The sequence below is a fragment of the Camelus dromedarius genome, chromosome 10, assembly GCF_036321535.1.
Source record: "Camelus dromedarius isolate mCamDro1 chromosome 10, mCamDro1.pat, whole genome shotgun sequence".
Lineage (NCBI taxonomy): Eukaryota > Metazoa > Chordata > Mammalia > Artiodactyla > Camelidae > Camelus > Camelus dromedarius.
This window is the reverse complement of record NC_087445.1, coordinates 37,299,611-37,320,567: the sequence shown is the minus strand read 5'-3', so window position 1 is coordinate 37,320,567 and position 20,957 is coordinate 37,299,611. Positions and strand designations below refer to the sequence as shown.

The following is a 20,957-nucleotide window of genomic DNA, read 5'->3' as shown; positions in this document are numbered from 1 at the left end:
CTGCTCCACAGAAACGTCTGGTGGTCTTCCCGCACCAGCAAGAGGAATGCCAGCCTTCTTAGAGTGCATTCCAGGCTGTTTCCAGCTTCCATACCCAGCCTTGACTTGCATGATTTCCATAAACACAGTCTCCCAGCTCCTCAGTCTACTCATTGTCGCCTGAATGTGCATTTACATACCTTATCAACTCCATCAGAAATGATCCCCTGAGTTGGAGCGTTGAATCCCACCAATCCTCATAGTTCAGTATAGATCCTTCCTGTAAAGATTTTTATATCCACAGAGGGTTCTCTCCTTTCTGAGCTCATTATATTAATCTGCGTTTCCTACTTAACAACACAGTCTGTCTATTGTTTCATTGTACTACAACGTGTGATTACATACCAGAGCTGACGGTTTCTAGATATCAAGGACTTTGTCACCTTCAGGACATAGCATGTGTTTTGCGTGAAGCAGGTGCCCAGTGAATATTTATCGATTTCATAGAAGGATTCTAACTGTATGCAGCAAAGGTGATGACATTTTATTGATCTGTATCAGTGAGATTCTCCATAGGAATAGCCTGCTAGGCTCCTCAAAGATGTCAGATTTGAGAGCTTCCTGACTCTTCCAAGTGGCAGTTCTTGGGGGAGAGTACATGCTGTGATTGGAATTTAGACCTGCTTTGACAGTGTGAGCAAAGTGGCTGGATTCCAGAGATACAAGACCAGTAGTGCTGTTTGGTTATTTACTTTAGGAAGCAAGGTTTGTCTTCCATGCCAGTTCTTATGTTATCAGTATTTTATCTTTAGCCATTTTTCTCTCCTGTGAATTTAAGAGTAAGAATATTGGATTTTCATTTACTCACAGAAACAAAAGTGTTTAGTAAGCAGTAGTCACAGTTGTAAGCATTGTTCCACTGGCAGTAGTGAAGTTGGCATATATTTTATAAAATTTGCCTTTGTGTGGTTTTCTAGTGTGTTTGTATGATAGTTCTTATAGTTAGCAGAATATAAAGTGCGAAGAAATGACTAATTTTGCTTGGTCTTGAATAATAAATGGAAAGCATAAAAGAAAGAGGCCATTTGGACTATAAGATTGTCTGGCTTAATATAAAGATATAAAACAGAAATGCCCTGAAGACCACCTTATTAGACTCATTGGCATATCCTGCATTTTAATAAAGGGTAGATAGATTAAAGCTGGAGAGCATTATGAAATTAGGTTTCTGAACTCCTGAAGGTAAAATGGCATGTTCCTGGCAAATCCAGGGCAGTGGCATTGGGGATTGCAGGTGGTTGTTTAATATTTATTATGAATCTTTGTTAGAAGTTAGTATATGTCTTTAAATTTTCATTACCCAGCTGTGGCTCACTGCAGACATTTCTAGACCTTAGGGTAGTGAAGCAACTGCAGAGGCTAGAGTTCCCCAGAAGCAGAGACCATTCCCATCAACCTTTGTAAGCTTTTCTGTGATTGGAGGGGAATCTTTGATTCCATGGTCACTCTAGGCTTGGGGGTCAGCAAGGTCACAAACCCAGTGTCGGGGGTCCCCAAGGCCACCTTCCCCTGCCCCACCATGTTCAGTGATTCACAAGGAATAATGGCTATGATTTGTCACAAGGAAAGGATACAAAACAAAATCAGCAACAGGACAAGGTGCATTGGGTAAAGTCTGAAGGAAACCAAGTACAGGCATCTATGCTTTGTCCCAGTAGAGCCACACTGGATGTGCTTAATCTCCCCAGCCATGAGTTGTGAAAATATTTATGAAACATTATCTACCATGTAATCTTATTAGACACTCAGTGCCCAGGGTTTTTACTGAGGACTGATCACATTGGCATCCTCTGTCTAGCACATACCAAAATCCCAGACTCCCAGAAAGCAAACAGGTGTCCAACAAAAACTATATTGTACATACAGTTTAGACATAGTGAGCCACTCTCATCAGTTTGGGGAATGGTGGGAGTCTTCTCAGTGTCCAAGTGTGCTGATGCCAGCCCAGGGCCAGCCTTGGAGACAGGACTTTCTGGGAATAGCAGTCTCAGGTTGGCTGTGCTGACTGTTTCCATGCACTGCCCAAGCCCTAGGTGCAGCTTGCATTTGAGGACTATGTGATTGGGATGTCCCAAGTTATCTCTGTCCTTGTTCATTTAGAAAATTACATATTCTTCATAGCCATGCATGAAGTGGCCTCTGTCTACCTCTCTAGCTGCATCTTATGCCACTGCCCTCTTTTTAATAAGAATCAGCCACCCTGGCCTTCTGTTAGGTCTTCAGTGCTCCCAGTGGTTTCCTGTTTCAGGGCCTTGCTGTCCATTGCACCAGGCTAAGCACCACACATCCTTCAGCTCCCACCCTGGCAATTACTTATTGTGGGACGTCTTCCCTGACCCTCCAGATGAGATAAGGACCTGCTTGTTACTTCTCTCCGACCACTCTTCTCCTTCTCAGCATGGATGACAATTGTAGTTAAATACTTATCAATACATTTCATTATAATATTTCATAATATTTGCCATCCCTGCTAGAGGTAAGTTTCTTGCTGGGGCTAGGATCATGTCTGTCTTGTTTGTAGCTGTATTCCTAGATAACTAGTACATCTGATGACCAGTATTTGTTTAATGAAGGAATACATTTCTTTCACTTTCAATGCTTTGACAAATAAAGCATGGCTTCATCACAGATGAATTCAGTACACTGAACTGAAGGCAGATAAACATGTAATTAGCCTGCGTGTGCTAAGCATTGAACTGACAATGACTGGTGGCTCACCATGTGGTTTTGAATCCTACTATCACAAGGTAAGGAGAGTGTTTTCCACATAGAGTTGCCGATTGCTGCAGTGGATTTCTGGTGGAGCCTGGGGTGTCAGATGGGCCTGGGTTTAAAATCTGGCTTTGAAATCTACTGATTGCTTGACTTTGGACCAATTACTAAGCTTCCAAGGGCCTTATTTTTCCTGTCTTTAAAGTGAGGATACTAAGCCCACCTTAAGAGTTGGAGGGATGATGGAGTGAAATCAGATGTGTAAGTTCTGAGCCCAGTATCCGGCACACAGGGAGGATTCAGTCCTGGGGAGCTGTGGTCTTAGACTGTCAAGGTGGATGGGAGCCTCCAGATCACACTGTCTCCTCTCACCTAATCCAGGAGAATCTTTTCCAGTCTCCCAGCACATACCACCGCTCTGTTAGAAAGCCAGTCCCTGGGAGCTGAGGCTCAAATGGGCAATGAGTTCTTGGGTTTATTGATCCCAAATCTGCCTGCTATAACTTCTAACCTTAAGGTCCAGCTTTGGGGCAACACAAACAAGACTGATCTGTCTTCTGCATTTCAGTCTTTCAAATGTATGACGACACCTGTCAGATCACAGTTAGGCCTCCTTCTTCCAGACTAAACATATGTAATGCCTTCAGCCACTCCTCACACACTGTAATTTCAGACCCTCTTGGTTTCCAGAACCCTTGCAGTCTTGGCTGCCTCCCTCCCCACACATGCTTCATTTGGCTGGTGTATCAGTCAGGGTTCTTCACAGAAACAGAACCAATAGGAGATATATAGATATAGATATAGATATAGATATAGATATAGATATAGATATAGATATAGATATCACATTTGTGTGTGTGTGTGTGTGTGTGTGTGTGTGTGTGTATACACATGCACTTTTTTTTTCTTTCTTTTTTTTTTTTTTTTTTTTTGAGGAATTGGCTCATGAAATTGCCAGGGCTCGCAAGTCCAAAATCTGGAGGGCAGGCCCCAGCAAATTGAAACTCAGGCAGGATTTGATGCTGCAGTCTTGAGGCAGAATTTCTTCTTCCTGGGAAAACTCCATGCTTGCTCTCAAGACCTTCCTTTGATTAGACAAGGCTCATCCACCCACATAATCAATGGTAAACTGCTTAAAGTTAACCATGTTGACAAAATACCTTCACAGCAATGTCTGAATTCATGTTTGATGAAATAACTGGGTACTATAGTCTAACCAAGTTGCCATAAGATTATCACAGGCAATAGACTTAAACTATGATGCCAGAGTTGAGCATAAAACATTTACTCTGTCTTGAGTCCAACACAGGAGAATGTTAGCTCTTTTGATCTGGAAACTACTTTTGTGTTAATGTGGTCTAAGATTGTATTCACTTTTTAAAAATAGCCAGACCACACAGACTTGTTTGCACAAAGCATCTAGACTACCCTTGCAAACAGGGAGCCTGGACCCTGCTTCAGAAGCTCCCAGTCCAGGTGAGAGGGGGAAAGGAAGCCCCCAAATCAGAAGAAGAGGCAGGGCTGGTGGGGGGAACTCTGTCAAGGAGCCTGGAGGGAGGGAAGGAGGCAGTTTTCTTTGACGCATGCCTATTTTGTTTTCAGTAGCCTTTAACATGCCCTTCCCCCATCCGTCATCCAGCCCTTCTGTTCATATGTCCCTAACTGCTACCTAGAAGCTACAAGCATAATTCTGGTTAGTAGTAACTTATGGTGTTATTTCTCCTGCAGATTATTTACAACCTAATAGATGACTCTTGAAATTTGAAAAAAAAACATGTCATAGCAATGTATTTGTCACAGCAGAACTTCAGAATTCAAAGACAGGCAGGGAGCAAGATATTTTTGGAAATTGGCCCAAGATTCATCAGGTGGACCAGCTGTGTCCTACTCTCCATTCATAACATATGTTCACTCTCCCTGTCAAGAGGCTGACCTCTGCGAGAACCACAGACACTCAGTTAGCTTTGCAGGGCCAGCCCTCCTACAACGAGGCAGCTGTGCTGCCTCTGGCCTTGGTTTGGTTTTCCAGTTCCCATGTTAATATCAAGTGGGACTGAGCAGCTGAAGAATCAGCAGGAGGAAACAGGAGATTGGGAGCGTGTTACTTCAAAAATAGTGTGGCCTGCAATGCCCAGCAGTCAAAGCTGTAGATTTGAAGGTACTGCCAGGTGGCTGCACAACTTGCTTGTAACATGTATCTAGTAGCTTCTGGGAAAACATCAAGGCTTGTACTGGACTATGCCCTGGGTTATTTTGTTCATAACTGGTATCAGTTTGTAGTGTAGAATTTCACCGAGTATGATATCCATACCATTGGTGACTCACAGATTTTAGGTGCTATGTGGCTTATCAGTTTTTATTCTAGACTTGTATGCTGATTTATTTTAGTGCTTATCCTTGTAAAATGTGTTGTAAGGTTATATTCTTTAATGCATATTTTAAAAGAATAGTTGTCTCATTAAGCTATATAAAGATATAGCTATTACATACTGCTGAAGACAATGTTAAGATAAAAATTTGAGCCTATTTAAAGAAAAATGTTCAATAGATAATAGTACAGATAGTATGCAGATATGGTAAAAGTTATGGTAATGACATGAGACTGACAAGCTGCCTGCTGTGCCAAGAGGGCAGATGATAGTGACATGAGAATGACCACGATTAGAAAACACATGTCCAGTGAAAAAAGGCTTTACAGTTAGAACTTTTTTCAGATTTCAGCTCCATTATGGCCTCTTTATGGTCTTTTGGTTTCATTACATAAAATGAAAATGTTAATACTTAACCTTTAGGATAGGTTTGAGGATTAGAGCTGATAGTATGAAGTGCCAGGCTCATCGTAGGTCCTCCATCAATAGAAATTTTTGCCTTCAATATTTTAGACCCGTTAGAAGAAAATGGCACACTTATAAAAAGATGAGAGCAGGGCTGGATATCTGGCAGTAAGACATAAAGACAGAAAAGCCTTTATTTAACCTATGAGACTGCATCAGTATAGCTAAGCAGTAGTTCAGCTACCCTGTTTAAAGCACTTCATTATCTGACACTAGCTTCTGGTTCAAAAACAGAATGAGAAGACAGTAACCTGGGGAGGTCGGGCTGGACTCTACACAAAAGTCGCCTCGAAGGTACAGAAAGTGTCCTGAAAGCTTTTCAGTTAAGGGTTCAGAGAGGGAAGACTGACAGCCCCCTGGCCCTGCAGAGGAAAGAGGGAAAGTGCATGGACCCTCTGGTCAAGTGAAGAGGCAGGGAGAGGGGCATGGAGACCCAATTCTGTGTCAGGGTCTCACGAGCCCCCAGCCAGGGTGTCTGCAGATGTAATAAAATGAGAGCAACACTACAGACTAAACCATTTATCCTCTTCCTCTGTTTTGTTGAAACCAAAAAGAGAACGCTCAGGCCTTGTCACTAAACTCCCAAGCCTCCAAAGCATTTCCTGTCACCATGTTGTTCATCTCAGTCAGTACACTGATAATCTTTCCCTCACAGGGGAGACCAGGTTCTGGAGCATGGATGAATCCAAGCCTGCTTTGTTAGTCTGCTGGGGTTGCTGTAACAAAGCACCACAGACGGGGTGGCTTAAGCACAGAAATTAATTTTCTCACTTTTCTGGAGGCTTGAATTCTGAGGTCAAGGTGTCAGTGGGGTTGGCTTCTTTAGAGGCCTCTCTCCTTGGCTTACAGATGGCTATTTTCTCCTTGTGTCTCCACATGGTCTTCCCTCGATGCTTGTCTGTGCCCAGATTTCCTCTTCTTAAAAAGACACAAGTCCTATTGGCTTACGGTCCTCCCTCATGACCTCATTTTACCTTAAGTACCTCTATAAGGCTCTGTTTCCAAATATAGCCACATTCAGTGATACTGGTGGTTAGAACTTCAACATGTGGATCTTGGGGGGACACAGCTCTGTCCACACACATGTCCATTAACCACACCTAGAAAAAAATAGAATTCAGTGTGACCTGCTGACTTGACCACGACCTTCATCTTCATCTCAGTGAAAAGGGTCTAATTATCTGGATCTCTGCAGTGTCTCCTAAAGATTAGAGTCAAAGAATCATCCTTGTCTGAAGTTTCAAACTTGATCAGATTACATCTCCTTTGAACATGTTATAAAAAGATGACAACAGGAGGCAGCACACGGATTGGTGTGTTAATTTCCATTTACAACTCATGAGTGTTTTGTAAACACTGGAATATAATGTATTCTTGTTTAGTTTTTCTAGTTCCCAATTCCACCCCCAAACATGTTATTTTAATACATTTGGTTTGAATCACGGCTCTGCCACTAGCAGCTTCAGTGCCTTAGGCAAGTTTGCCCATCTGGGTCTCAGTCCATTGTTGTGTAAAATGGGGATGTTTGTTATCTGGTAGAGAGGCTAAGGGGATGACGGGAGATAATGGCTCTCAAGTGCTTTGTACAATGCGTGACATACAGCAGGCACTCAATATGTGAGAGATAAAGCTCTAAGGGTTGTTTGTACATAAGATATATGGAAAAGAGGGTGGATTTGTAGTTGTTGAATTAGGAAGGTGTGGTCCCGTCCAACTCATGTTCTCTCAAGAACATAAGCTACTCTGGATTACTCCCAAATCATTCATTCACATCAACATTCATTCATGAGCTCAGGACACACTTACATTGAACTGTAGTGGTCTCAGCCCATGTAATATTATCTTCAAGAAATTGGCGGAAAGCTTGAAATCTTATGCCTTCTGTCTACATCACCAACTCCTTCAAGAGAGCAAGCAGCGAGGCTGGAGATTCTATAATGGGTGTCAGAGCAAAGAGCACAAAGCAGTTAGTGCCGTTGCCTGCACATGCATGCATTTGAATTCTGATCCAGCTGAAGCTGCCTTTTTGGGAAAATGGTTCACTTGGATATGAGAAAGGATGTGTGTTGAATGTTTTCCTGCCACTCACGAACCCTGACTATAAAAATAGATGCTGAAAATTAGGGAATTGGATTCTTTCTCTTTCCCCTCTTGATTCTTTTGCTCACCCTGAATACTCTATTTTTCTATGCACTATATTTGAAATCTTGGAGACACCTGTAATTTCCTCCATTTTATGCTCTGTCTCCAATGGTGTCTAATTATCCTTACACTGCTGCTTTGTTATTTTTGTACGTCTTTTGTGCTGACTTTACCTTAAGTCCCCACTAACTCTTGCCAAGATTATTATTTTTATAACAAGTCTCCTTGACTTTATTCTCTCCCCTCCAATCTATTCACTTGCCTGATTAAGTTTCTTAAAATGTCACTTGGTTCAACCCAGCCCTTGAAATAGTGAATATTTTAGTTAGCATACTGCCTCCAAAATGGTGTGAACACAACCTAATCTCAGGATTCAGTGTAACTAAACAGTGCCTTGCCTCCTGACTTGTGCTGCAGATGAACCGGCATCTCCAAATCTATTCTGAACTCACCAGTTAAACTGCATGCATAGCTAATGTTTACTGAGTGCTTACTAGTTGCCAAGCATTGTGTGGAGTGATGCATGTATATCATCTTTTTATCATCACAGTAACTCTGTTAGAAATCATTGTAAGATACTGTTATTATTCAGATTTTATAGGATGGAAGTGGGGCTGAGGAGGCTAAGCAGCTTTCCCCAGGTCATACAACTTGCAGTGATGAAGCTGGGTTTACCTGTTTTCAAGCCCATCCTTCTGCCCCAAACCCTGCTTCTTCACATCTACCAGTCAGGCCTTCAAGGTTCTCCACTAGTAAAGCATCCCCACTAGTAAAACTGTATGCTTCTTTATTATTAGGACTATGGAGATGCCAACTATATATATAGTCATTATATATATTTGGTACTTGTAAGATCTAGCAGAGTGTTAGCCTCATAGTAGATATGCAATAAATGTTTGATGAATGAATGTATGGAACAGGTGATTTTAGATAAAGTGTAAAACAAAACTAAAAAGCAAAGTGGTATGCAGTGCTACTGTAAGGACTTACATAAACAAAAGCTGAGCTGAATTAAATTTTATTTCACTTCACAGCTCTATCTCTGTCTGCCTCAAGGGCAGAATAAACAGATTCTGTGGACATTATGAGTTCATACCTATGAAAGAACATTGCTGATGTGTGGCCTCCTAGGAGAGGGAATAGAGTTTCATAGCAGACATCTGAATAACCAGAGATGCAGAACCCTGCATGTTGGAAACATCGTGGCCAGTCAACAAAATCAGGCTGCTGCCCTCCTGGGGACTGTTTTGTTTGCTTAGCATCCACTTAATTTCCTGGGTTGCCTTGGGCAAAGCTTCATCTCTGACCAAGTTCCTCATCTCTAATGCAAAGAGGCTGGTAACGGTGGAGATAGTAACAGCTACCATACCATGACACCATGTTAAAGGCACATCTGTGTCAACTGTGGCTAGCACACTAGTACGGGCAGAGCTAGAGTTTAAGCGCACTAGCTGAATTTAAAGCCTTAATGCAACCATTTTAAGGCCCGTTCCAGCTCTAAAATGCAACGATTTTCCCGCAGGGTCTCTTTGACTCTGAAGCTCTTGAGTTGGCTGGAGGCGCCTACACTCCATTGTCTGAAGATCCTTTACCCTGTTTTGTGATGTTTGGCCAATAATATGTGCTAATGATTTTTGTACTTCTAACCCTCAGGGGACCTGCTGGAGGGATCTCAGCCATTAGGTAGCCTGGTCTGGCTCATATCTGCTGAGGGCATGCTGGCCGTGGAAGGCGTGGAGGCAGAGCAAACACCAGCAAATAACTGCTGTTGCCAAGTCCATGTCACTGAGAGGCAGTTCCATACTTAAGTAGAAATCTTACTTGTTTCAAATTTCAAAGATTTTCGCATGGTCAGAAAACCTCTCTAACTTCCAAAAGCACTGAAAAATAAAACATTTGTCAAAAGTGGGTAGTGGAATTGTAGGTGGCATCTGTACCTCTTTTATAATCTCGTGGTTCATACACAGTGAGCAAATTCACCCTCATCCTCTGCCACCATGACTTTGGGAGAAGACCTGAAATTCTCAGGGCCACAGACTCTGTGTGTGTAATTAACAGTACATCTTTCCACTTCTGGGACTTTTTGCCTTCAAAATCTCTGGAGTGACATAAGAGGCACTTAACTGAATGTGATAGGAAATGAGTGGACAGCGCTGTATATGTGAGGATAATGAGGCAGGATGAGTTAGCTTGAGAGCCCAGCATCACACAGACATCTGCAGAGGTCCTTGTGGCTCAGGCTTTGAATCCACTCTTTAGCAGAGATTTGAAATGGGTGATCTTGAGATCCCTTCCAGGTTGTTAATTGCAAGATTCTGAACATCTGCTGTTAGACTGGGAGACACCTTCCCTTTTTTCTCTATGCTTAGTTTTTTTTTTCCATAGCATGGAAAAAAGGGTATATTAATATGCTGATTATGAAACTCCAGGTGCATCATTGATGCCAAGAGAGTCACTAAGATCCACTTTGGATAGGTGTAAGTGTTGTTTTGTTACTTTTATTTTAATGATAGTATGATAATTTTGCCATGAAAATAGAGCTTCTGATGGCCATTTCAGTCCAAAAGAGAAATAATTACCTTACATGGACTTATGGGAAGTTCATTTTATCTGGTGAAACTGAGTTGTGCTTTGTTCACTGAAGAAAGCAGATGATGGTACCTTGACCATTTGCAGCAAAATCCTAGATGCCTGGAGTTGTAGGGGTTTTAGAGATTATATGGTTTGGGGCTCAGCTAGTGAATAGAGGTAGAAGCAAGCCCTTAGTACAACTTTAATGGTTAAATTACTGTAAAGTAATTTTGATGAGCATTAGTTATTTTCTAATTTCAATAGACAGAGTAAAGGTCCTGAAACATGGAGCATTCATGTCTGCACTCCGACTTGCACACCCCTTGCAGACATAACTAATGGAATGTGGCACTCTTTCCTACTGACTTGGCTCGGGACCTTGGAATCCGTTCTCACATAGCAATTCAGGAAGCTACTGTCAACTAAGGAGAATGATTTAGTACCTAAAACCCACTTACTATTCCAAGATTCATCTCTCTTGGCATCCAAGAAATAGATATAGGTTCTAAGTATAACACATTTAATTTAGCTTGATTGGGATTAACAAGTTCTTATCACTTTATTGTAGATTAATTTTAACTGCAATCTCAAATAACTTTGGAGACACTAAGGTATGAATTCTCCATCTGCCCCTTACTAGTTGTGTGACCTTGGCCAAGTTTCTTAACTTATCTCATTCCTCTAGTACTGAAAGTGGGATAATAATATGTACCATGAACATATTAACATGAAGCCAAGTTGTGCCCTGACTTTTCAGTCTTCCCACGATACAGAACCAACCACTAGTGATAACATAGTACTGCCTTGACACTTTTTCCTTCACCCTGCCTGGCTTTCTTCTCCTTCTAACATGGCTATTCCAATGCCAGGAATACATTTGATTAAGAGATGTACTACAGAAGCAGGTAAGACATGCCAGGCTTGAACACTAATGAGGATGAAGTTAAATGATAATGGATTTTTTCCTCCTATCCCCTCGATGATGATGAGACTGGAATGAACACCAAAACTGTGTTCTGCAGTAATCCGTGGTGACAGTAAAAAGGATAGCCACGTAACATATTGGTCTCAATACTCAGAGCACATTTGGAACATAGAGTAAGACTAAACAATCCTCCACTTCCCTTTCGCTCTTCTTTTGTGCAGTATAGTCTGAGCAGGTGTGTGGATGAGGTAGTGTGCTCCCCTCAGTTGGGGGAGGGCCACTGGACTTGGAATCTGAATACTTGTGCTCTGGCATCAGCTCCATAACTGACTACCTGTGTGTCTTTGGACACATGGCTTACCACTGTGAGCCTCAGCTTCCTCGTCTTCATAATGGAGGAAAATGATAATACTGACCTCAAAGCAATGTTGAAATGAGGTAATGAATTTAGGAATGCAGTTTGTAAACTGCAAAGCACTTAAACACATTTTAGAGTCTAAAGAGCTGCTCAAAGATGTGCTGAATGAATGCAAATCAATTAAGTAGTAGAGGCTGAGACGACCAATTTAGTAGCTTCTTTATAGTATACTATGGAAAACTCATCATTAAAACAGATAAAAAAGAAGCTGCCCAGGTTAAAGAGTGGGAGGCCTAAAGCTCAACCCAGTGATAGACACCTTTTGCCCCTGAAACTCCCCAGGACTAGTAGAGATAGCTTTCAAAACACTGACCAGGTCTAAATCTCTGTTTTTGTAGATAAGAAAACTGAAGCACATGGATGTGAGGGACTTAATTCTCATGAACTGAAGTCAGTGTCTTCATTGGTGATCTAGTCAATCATTGTGCCAGGTCTTTCCCCATCACATCATATCTAGTGCCCTCAGTGGATTGAAGATTTATCTGGAACCATCTCCTGTGAGATGAAGTGCAGAGACGTTAAGAAGGAGACAACTGAGATGTGGGCTTTGAGTTAGTATTACTTTACTCTGTATGGTGGCTGACCTGTAATTCTCTTGGCATGGGCCCGTTTGCAGGTGTAGATAAGTTAAAAAATGGCTGAAAAATGAGTGTACATCATAGTTGTAGATACACTGACATATGGTATATAAACAGAAGGTGTTTTAAGGAAGTAACGCTTTTGGTCAACAAGTAGTATATTAAGACACAATTTTTTTTCTCTGTGGTAAAACATACAGAACATTGAGTAAGATAGTTTTTCTTATTTAATTTTATAATAATAACTTTATTTCAATAATCCAAAAGATGTCCTTTTTTATTTTATTTTTTACATTTTTGTTGAAGTAGTTTACAATGTTGTATCAATATCTTCTGTACAGCATAAAGTTTGTCATACATTTACATGCATATATTCCTTTTCATATTCTTTCTCATTTTCATTATGGGCTCATACAAGATATTGAATACAGATCCCTGTGCTATGCAGTATAAACTTGTTGTTTATCTATTTTATATATAGTTGTTAGTATGTGCAAATCTCAAACCCTGAATTTATCCTTTCCCACCCACTTCCCCCACTGGTAATCATAAGTTTGTTTTCTATGTCTGTGAGTCTGTTTCTGATTTGTAAATAAGTTCATTTGTGTCTTTTTTTTTAGGCTCCACATGTAAATGATATATGGTATTTTTCTTTCTCTTTCTGGCTTACTTCTTTTAGAATGATGATCTCCAGGTCCATCTATGTTGTGGCAAATGGCATTATTTCTTTTTTATGGCTGAGTAGTATTCCACTGTATAAATATACCCCAACTTCTTTTTCCAGTCATCTGTCGATGGACATTTAGGTTGTTTCCATGTCTTGGCTGTTGTAAATAGTGCTGCTATGAATTTTGGGGTGCATGCATCTTTTCAAATTTGAGTTCCCTCCAGATACACGCCCAGGAGTGGGATTGCTGGATCATGTGGTAACTCGATTTTTAGTTTTTTAAGGAATCTCGATACTGTTTTCCATAATAGCTGTACCAAATTGCATCCCCACTAACAATATAGAAGGGTTTCCTTTTCTCCACACCCTCCCCAGCATTTATCATTTGTGGATTTTTAATGATGGCCATTCTGACTGGTGTTGCCCTTTGTTTTCTATGTATCTTTTTTCCCCATTGCTGTGGTTTTCTTGTTTTGCATGTCTGACATGGTGGGATCTTCAGGAATCATCTGAAAACCATTTCCATTTCTATAAACAACATTGTACCTTATCCCTACCCTACTTAGAGGTACCAATTATACTTTTTTCTGTTTAGTTTTTCAATTATCTGTTACTGAGGTATGTTTGAGGCCTGCATGAGTCTCACAAAAAGTAATTGATAAATCTAACTTACATGCCTAAATACCAGTTGAGAGCATCCTATGTCCCAAGCACCATGTTCTACACCAGCCAGACAGTGGTGAAAAAGTCACAGTCCCTATATATTAATTTCCTTTATACATTGTTTCCCACTATTTGCATGACACTGAGGTGGGCACAGTTCATAATTATAGGCTACACTTAATAAGGCTTTTAAGTACTTCATGTGTTCCAAGTCCAGTTGTTACTTTATTTTACTCCATTTAAGCCTCACGATAACCTGGATGGAGGGTTTGTGTGTATGTGTGCGTGTGCGTGTGTGTGTATTTTATTGTGGTAAGAACACTGAACATGAGCTCCACCCTCTTAACACATTTTTAGTGTACAACACATTATTGTTGACTATAGAAATAGGTACAGTATTGTATAGCAGATCTGAAGGGAGGTTATTATTATCCCTGGGTCACAGATGAGGGAACCGAGCCTTGGAGAGTGAGGCAACTCTCCCAGACTCACACAGCTGGAGAGTGGAGGGCATGGAGTTTTGACCTAGGTCGCTGGGACTCTAGAACCTACCCTCGTTTCATTATACCATGGTGCCTCCTCTGCCCTCAGAGGGCAGGGCCGATGCACTACTCCCATCATGACCAGGCAAAGTAGAACTGGCTAAGGATCAGTCACTTTGAAGACCCCCTCCTTTGCCACTTCCTCCCTTCCTCCCCTAGACCCAGACCCAGGCAACACGTACGCTTCCTCACAGGCTTGGGCTCCTTGGGGCCACCCTTCCCTTTTTCTCTGATGAATCAAGCAAGAGTTGGTTAATTTGGTTTCTGCACAATTATCAGATGATGTTTTTAGGAACTAAAACGTGCATTTCAGATGTGAATATGTCAGAGCATTATTGTCCTGCGTTTTCTCATGTCCTGAAAGATGAGTACTTAACTCTTAACTGAGCATTTTGGCTGACGTGGCTCTCATTGGTTGCAAGACAGGAACCACGCGCCTGGAGGAAGATCAGGTCATGAAGGCGGGTCAGAACAGCCTTAGAGGGAGTCAGGGTGTGCCTTGGGATGAAAAAGATAAGTGAGATCGGGTCACTTTTAATGATTGTGACACATGAGCAAGAATGGCGCCAAAAATGTTAGTGCAGCAGAGATGAAGTGAAGAAAATGAGGGTCTTGAGCTTGCTCTGGGGGAAGACTCATTCCTTGTTATTTTCCTGGAAGTGAAGAATCACAACAAAGCTATTTTATTTTATAAAACAACATTGAACAATGTGAATTTGATGGAAATGAATCATTTCATCTGCTTTCATCTCGTAATGGCTAACGTGGGCCAGAATGGAGCCATAGCTCAAGCTCCTGATGAAAAATCACACATCTCCTTCACATGAGCAATGAGAGATTTTCAGTCCCTTCCGTTATTTAATACCCCATGGAAATCTATCTTGACATTCCTCTCACATCAGCATCAAAGCGAGATTTGTGCTCTCTGCAGCAATCTCAAAAATTGGACACTGCTTTTCAGTCACCTGCAGTTTCCACGCCTCGGTGTGATTGCCTGATATCCTTCATCTCTGTTCCAGTGCCAGGCTCAGACTCTGACCTGCACATCAAACACGGTAGATTCAAATCACAGAATTGAATAAGGTGAGCAAGACAAGGCTCTCTCTGCTGGCTGGAGCCAGAAAGTACCTGGAGAGGAAACAGAACCAAATGGGGATTCTCCTGGTTTATGTGGTAGGTGAGAACCTCAGGATTGTTGCTGAAAGTTCACACCACACAGCATGCCTGCTTGGGGAGACTGGGAACTTCATGGATGGCTACTGAGTAAAGTTACTGAAGATACAAGGATCTGAGGCCAGGAGGCTTGCCCCTAAGTGAGAGCTGACCTTTTGGGCAGTTGAGACTAGAGTAGTTACTTTGTTCTTCGGCATAAAATGAGATAGGCAATTCAGTAATTAAATGCTTTAAAAAGTTAAAACATAGTTTTAGCCATCCTTTTATTTAAGAAATATATTGAGCACCTATTCTGAGCAGAACTCCAATCTAGGTTGTGTTGCAGATGGGGTAATGAAAATACTACTCCTCACCTTTTTTAAAAAAAGTGTCAATAACATTCTAGGTTAAATATCTATACTAGAGTCAAATAATGATATGACAAGAGTAGAAAAAATGGAATCACTCATTCATTCGACAAAGACTTACTTAGCACATGTGCCAGGCACCCTACAAAGTGAATCATTGGTGAATGAGAGTCAGATTCTTTGCCCTTAACACACTTTTGTTCTGGAGGGATGCAGCCAAGAGGTTTGCATTTTGAAGGCAATGATTTTTTCTGGTGATGGTATATGTATAAACTTGTAGTAGTGTAGTTTTTCTGTGGGACAGATTTAGACTTTGCCAGCTTCCACTGATCATGAATGAATGAGTGTTTGCATATGGTGAACCAGCAGACCAGTCCTGTCTTCCCCAGATACTCTTCAAGTGAAATAATCAGATGAGCAATATGTTTATCTTACCTAGAGGGACAGCCAAAAGTTGCTAGTTTTAGACAGCTGCCTTTGTACCAGAAGATTTCAATCCCTGCATAAAATCAGCCTATTGATTGAATTCTTTTCAACATTATTTGTGCTCTGCCTAGATTCTTTTTTTTTTTTTTTTTGTAAACAGAGAATTACTCAAGCCACCCAACGTGGGGCTCGAACCCACAACCCTGGGGTTAAGAGTCCCATGCTCTACCAACTGAGCTAGCCAGGCTGCTTGCCTAGATTCTTAACCATGGATCCTGATTCTGGGACATTCAAGTAAAATATACCATAAGATTTTTAGGGAGAAAATTACTTATTTTATTATCTTTTTTTTTAGGGAGAAAATTATTAATGTTTTTACTTGATCAGTTCAGCCTGGAGCATTTGAATATTTAGAAGAAAAACAAAAACTGGGATAATATAAAAATAATTGAAAGTCCATGAGTGATAAAAAGAGTATACCATATTTATACATCTACATAATCAGTACATAGTAATTTTTGTTAATCTAATGATCTTGATTCTAAATTGCCAGAAGATATCCACATATGAACTGTTATCTCAGTTAATTTGGGACCCGCTTCATCTGTTGGAAAAGCATTTTATCACATTGATTTTACACACACATACACACTTTTCTTTCCCTAAAAGAATAGTTTTGAGGAATTCCTCTTCCTAAAACACAAGTGCAGCTCGCATTTGGCCTTCAAAATATTATGAGGGTCGGTTCTTAAGGATTACAAGGGTAAGCCTATTTTGGCATATGTGTGAAAGTCATATGGTATTTGGTGCTTATTAATTTAAAGTATTATTTTGGCCATTTCTTAAGTAAATGTCATGGCATTTAGAAAAAACACGGACCACAACTATGAAATGCCAAAGACCAGATAGAATATTAACTCTATTCCATTATGATCAGTTTCTTATTCTGTGCCCCCAAGCAAGCATCTATTCAGTATATATTTGGCTTTAGCAAGACTTTCAAGTCATGGTAGATGTATTTTAAATTATAAGGGCCTGAGAGTTATATGTATAGTTAATTTTCTTTTTCCAACTTTCCTTGGATTGCTAAGAAAATCTCTCCAGAAAAAAAACATGTTTCACAAAGTGGGAAAAGGGAAGAGGGCTGGTTGACGGTGGAGGATAGAGCCGAAAACAGGCAAGAAATAACTGATAGCCTGAGAAATCCTCTTAGTAGAGGAACTGTGAAGCAGATAACAATATTTGGATGTTTGAAATTGATGTGCTCCTTTTTTTCCATTCTATAGACCAGCTAATTAATTTTTTTTCCATTTCTAAGGGACTGACTATTAAAATTGACTTCAGTTTATTTAAAAGCTCACAAAATTATCAAGTTGCAGAGGGTCAGTCAAATAGTGTTTCCAAACATGAGTTTCCTTAGGAATGCTGTTCCAGTGGGGAGAGTGTAGCTCAAGTGGTAGAGCACATGCTTAGCATGCATGAGGTCCTGGGTTCAATCCCTAGTACCTATGTTAAAATATTTAAATACATACATACATACACAAACCAACCAACCTAATTACCCATCCCCCCAAGAAAAAAGGAAGTAAAAGAAAAGAAGAGAATTGCTGTTCCTACAAGATCCTCTGTGATAAAATATAAGTGTGGGAAATATCACTGCAGATCCTCCTGGAAAGTCATGTTAGTAAATGAAAGATTAAGAAGTGGTACAATAAAGAATCATTTTCATTTTCATTTGTTAGATTTTTCTCCAAGTATTTGACCATAGAACCCCCATTTTATGAGCTAGCAGCTGTTCATTTTACTCAGAACTAATGTGCATGATGCTAAATTCTGTGGGAAGCAACCCTGTCAGGTATTCTTCCTAAATGTCCCTTAGTCTGCACTTAGAACTCTTCACAACTGAAAACAAACCCATATCACTTCCTTCAATCTCTGCTCAAGGAAATTCTAGTCTTTGTTTCTCCAAATCATAAAACTTCTTGTCTGCTTACTTTATGTCCCATCTGTCCCTCTACTCTCCTCTTTGACCGTTTCTTTTATAAGGCCCATCAATTATCTCATCAGCAAACTTCAGGCAGAATTTATTTGTTGAGTACAAAATTATTTATTAAGCATAAATAGCACTAGGTACTCAGATACTCAGGTGTGGGAAAAAAAACTTAAGCGACCAGTTTAGTACCTGTCTTCAAGGAGTTTACAATCTAGCCAAGAAGAAAAGCCATTGTACACAGCATTATAACTTGTAGGTATGTCACCTGCCGTGTGAAAGGTATAAAGGAGGTAAAAAAAAAAAAAGAGGGAAGAGAATGTCTAGGGGAGAGCCACCTAAGAAGGAGACATGGAGGAGAACTGAGATGATATATTCCAGGTTGGGTGAAAGCATTAAAAAAAATTATAGAAATATTAAAAATAATAATAAAGCCCAGAGACTCTCCAATGGAGAGTCTCCTAGCTTGGCTAGACTATAATAGGGAATAGCATGAACTAAGCCTGGAGAGGAAGTTTAGAGTTATATAATAGATAATCTCATGTGTCAGGCTGATAAATGGGGATTTTATATGTTAGGTAGTGGCAAGTATTAGAGAATCATTGAATGTCTTTATAATGATACCATCCAAACATTGAGATTAACTTAGTAGCAATGACTAGGGAAAACTCAAGTGAAAGATGACTAGAAGGTGGGTCTACTGGGAAGTTGTTGGAAATGAAAATAATATAAATAGACTCAGCAAGACTTGGCAAGTTATCAAGTCATAGAGTGACTGAAAAACAAGAATGAGTGAGTCTTTGCACTTTCGTGTCTGAGACTCTAGGGAGAGAAACAGAAAAGCTAAAGAGCTTTAGGGGTAGCGAGGACTGGGTGTTTGGGTTTTGATGTATTCCATTTAAGAGTGGAACATAGAGATGGTGTTTCTATGCAAGCAATTAGAAAGGTAAACTGGGAGACTCTAGGAAGAGAAGATTGGATCAAAAACAAAGTTTTAGAAGTCCTGTGATGTAAATGAATAACTGAGGTCATCAAAGTGCATCAGATCCTCACGGGAGAAGATAGACAGTGAAAGGAGGTGGGGTTTAACTGCTTAACTGTGGAAAACTCCAGGGGGAATAAGTCAATGAAACAGATAAAGGAATGGTGTAAAGTAAAAAGACTCAGTCAGGCTAATACAAAACCACTGAAAACAAGGGAGGGAAGTCTCGAGCAGTGATCTGCAGTGGTACCTAGGTAAAGAAGGATCAGGTCTGAGGAGAGCCCACTAGATTTGGTGAAGCAAAGGTCACTGAACTTTGAGGGAGTAGCTCCAAGAGGACAGTGGTTCTGACATTGGAAGCCCTTGTTAAAACACAGACAGCTGGTCAGTCCTCCTTTCTGACCACCTCTCGCCAAGATTCTAATTTTGTAGCTCTGCAGTGAGGCCAGAAAATGTCCACTTCTAACAGATTCCTGCTGATGCAGATGTCACTAGTGAGGAACCATACTATGAGAACCACTGTACTAGAGTGATGGCAGATTGTTAACAGGTGCAAGAGAGTGAGGGAATGCATGGTCTTCCAGATGTGTACGGCAAATGGAAGCAAGTTCAAAATATTTGCCCATGAAAAGACGATGGGAAAAGGCTGTAGATCTGAAGACTAAAATTCTCTCCCATAGCATCCAGCACTGTAGCTTATTAGGTACTCAGGGCTATTTCTACATTGAAGATAACCAATAGCCATTTCTTTCTCCTTGCTCTGGTAGCTAAAGCTTCTTAAATGTAGTCACCTCTTCTAAACTCCTCCATCTGATTGCCAGAAACTGCCCCTAAATTCCATCTTATATCCAAAATATGCCAGTTGTGTGACAGTCACCCTCAACTACCAGAGTTGGGGTATAGCAAGGTTTGAGGCTCTCTGCAAAGAGGTTAGCTCTTAAAGGATTAAGAGAATATGTCAGACATCACTTTAGCCTTGAAAATGCAGCAATGTGTGTGTCCTTACATTGATGTACTTCAAAGCTCAAGTTCTGTTTTGCCAAGATATCAAATTTTCCATGTTTCTCATAAAACTACAGGAAGTTGGCAGGAAGTATGTGCTTTCTACCAAATACAGTCATGCTCATGTGTAATACCAGGAAATAAGAATTAATGCAACTCTTGCAGTTTAGAAAAGTCATTTCAAAGTCTGTGTAGTGGTTTTCTTCATGACACTATGATTTTATTACCTATAATTTAACACACCGTGGTGCTTCCTGATGAACTGTTTATGGCTCTTTTGTTTTTCCCAGCTGCCAGGTATATAATGCTTATTTAAATTAAGTTTTTCCTCTCTTATTCAGAACTTTTTAAGGACTCTGCTCTTTGCAAAGTTGACTCTTACCTGGGTGAGAAGAGAATGAAGAGTTACACAAATGTAATCACAGGCTGTCAGAAGGCTGAAGCTCCTATTAATGATGAGAAGCCAGCTTCAGGACATCGAAAGATCACTTAGTTTACATGTAAATATTTGCTTGGATATAGGAAATAAGAGGAATGAGATTTTAATACCAAGGAATACTGTAAGAAGAAAAGAGACAGTATAAGAGGCTTAGTGTGTCCCTGCCAGTAATCATGGGATATTTTTTGAATACCTACTATGTGCTTAACATGTGAAGGAAACAAGTGTAAGGTACATCCATTTCTTCAAGTAAATACTGTCTTTGGGCGACAAAACAAAATACATAAAAGAGCTACAAACAATTTTTTTAACTGGCTGTTGAATAGCATGGTATACTTTATGTGGGGGACACTGCATAATGCATACACATGGAGGAGGGGCAACATAAATGAACACAGTAGGGGCTGAGTTAATTAATTTTCAAATAACAACTTCAATATTTGAAGGTATATACTTTAGGAAATGAGAATGGAAAGGGCAAAGCCAGGAAACTACAATTTTTTTAAC

General features: G+C 40.4%; 1 protein-coding gene and 1 non-coding gene across 2 annotated transcripts in view; one reads left to right on the top strand and one right to left on the bottom strand.

The window, feature by feature from the left end:
* TRPM3 (transient receptor potential cation channel subfamily M member 3) overlaps positions 1-20,957 on the top strand; it is a 724,277-nt gene that overhangs the window by 311,388 nt on the left and 391,932 nt on the right. The window lies entirely within an intron of this gene.
* Positions 16,212-16,284, bottom strand: TRNAK-CUU (transfer RNA lysine (anticodon CUU)). The gene has a single exon. It is a non-coding gene; the product is annotated as a tRNA-Lys (tRNA).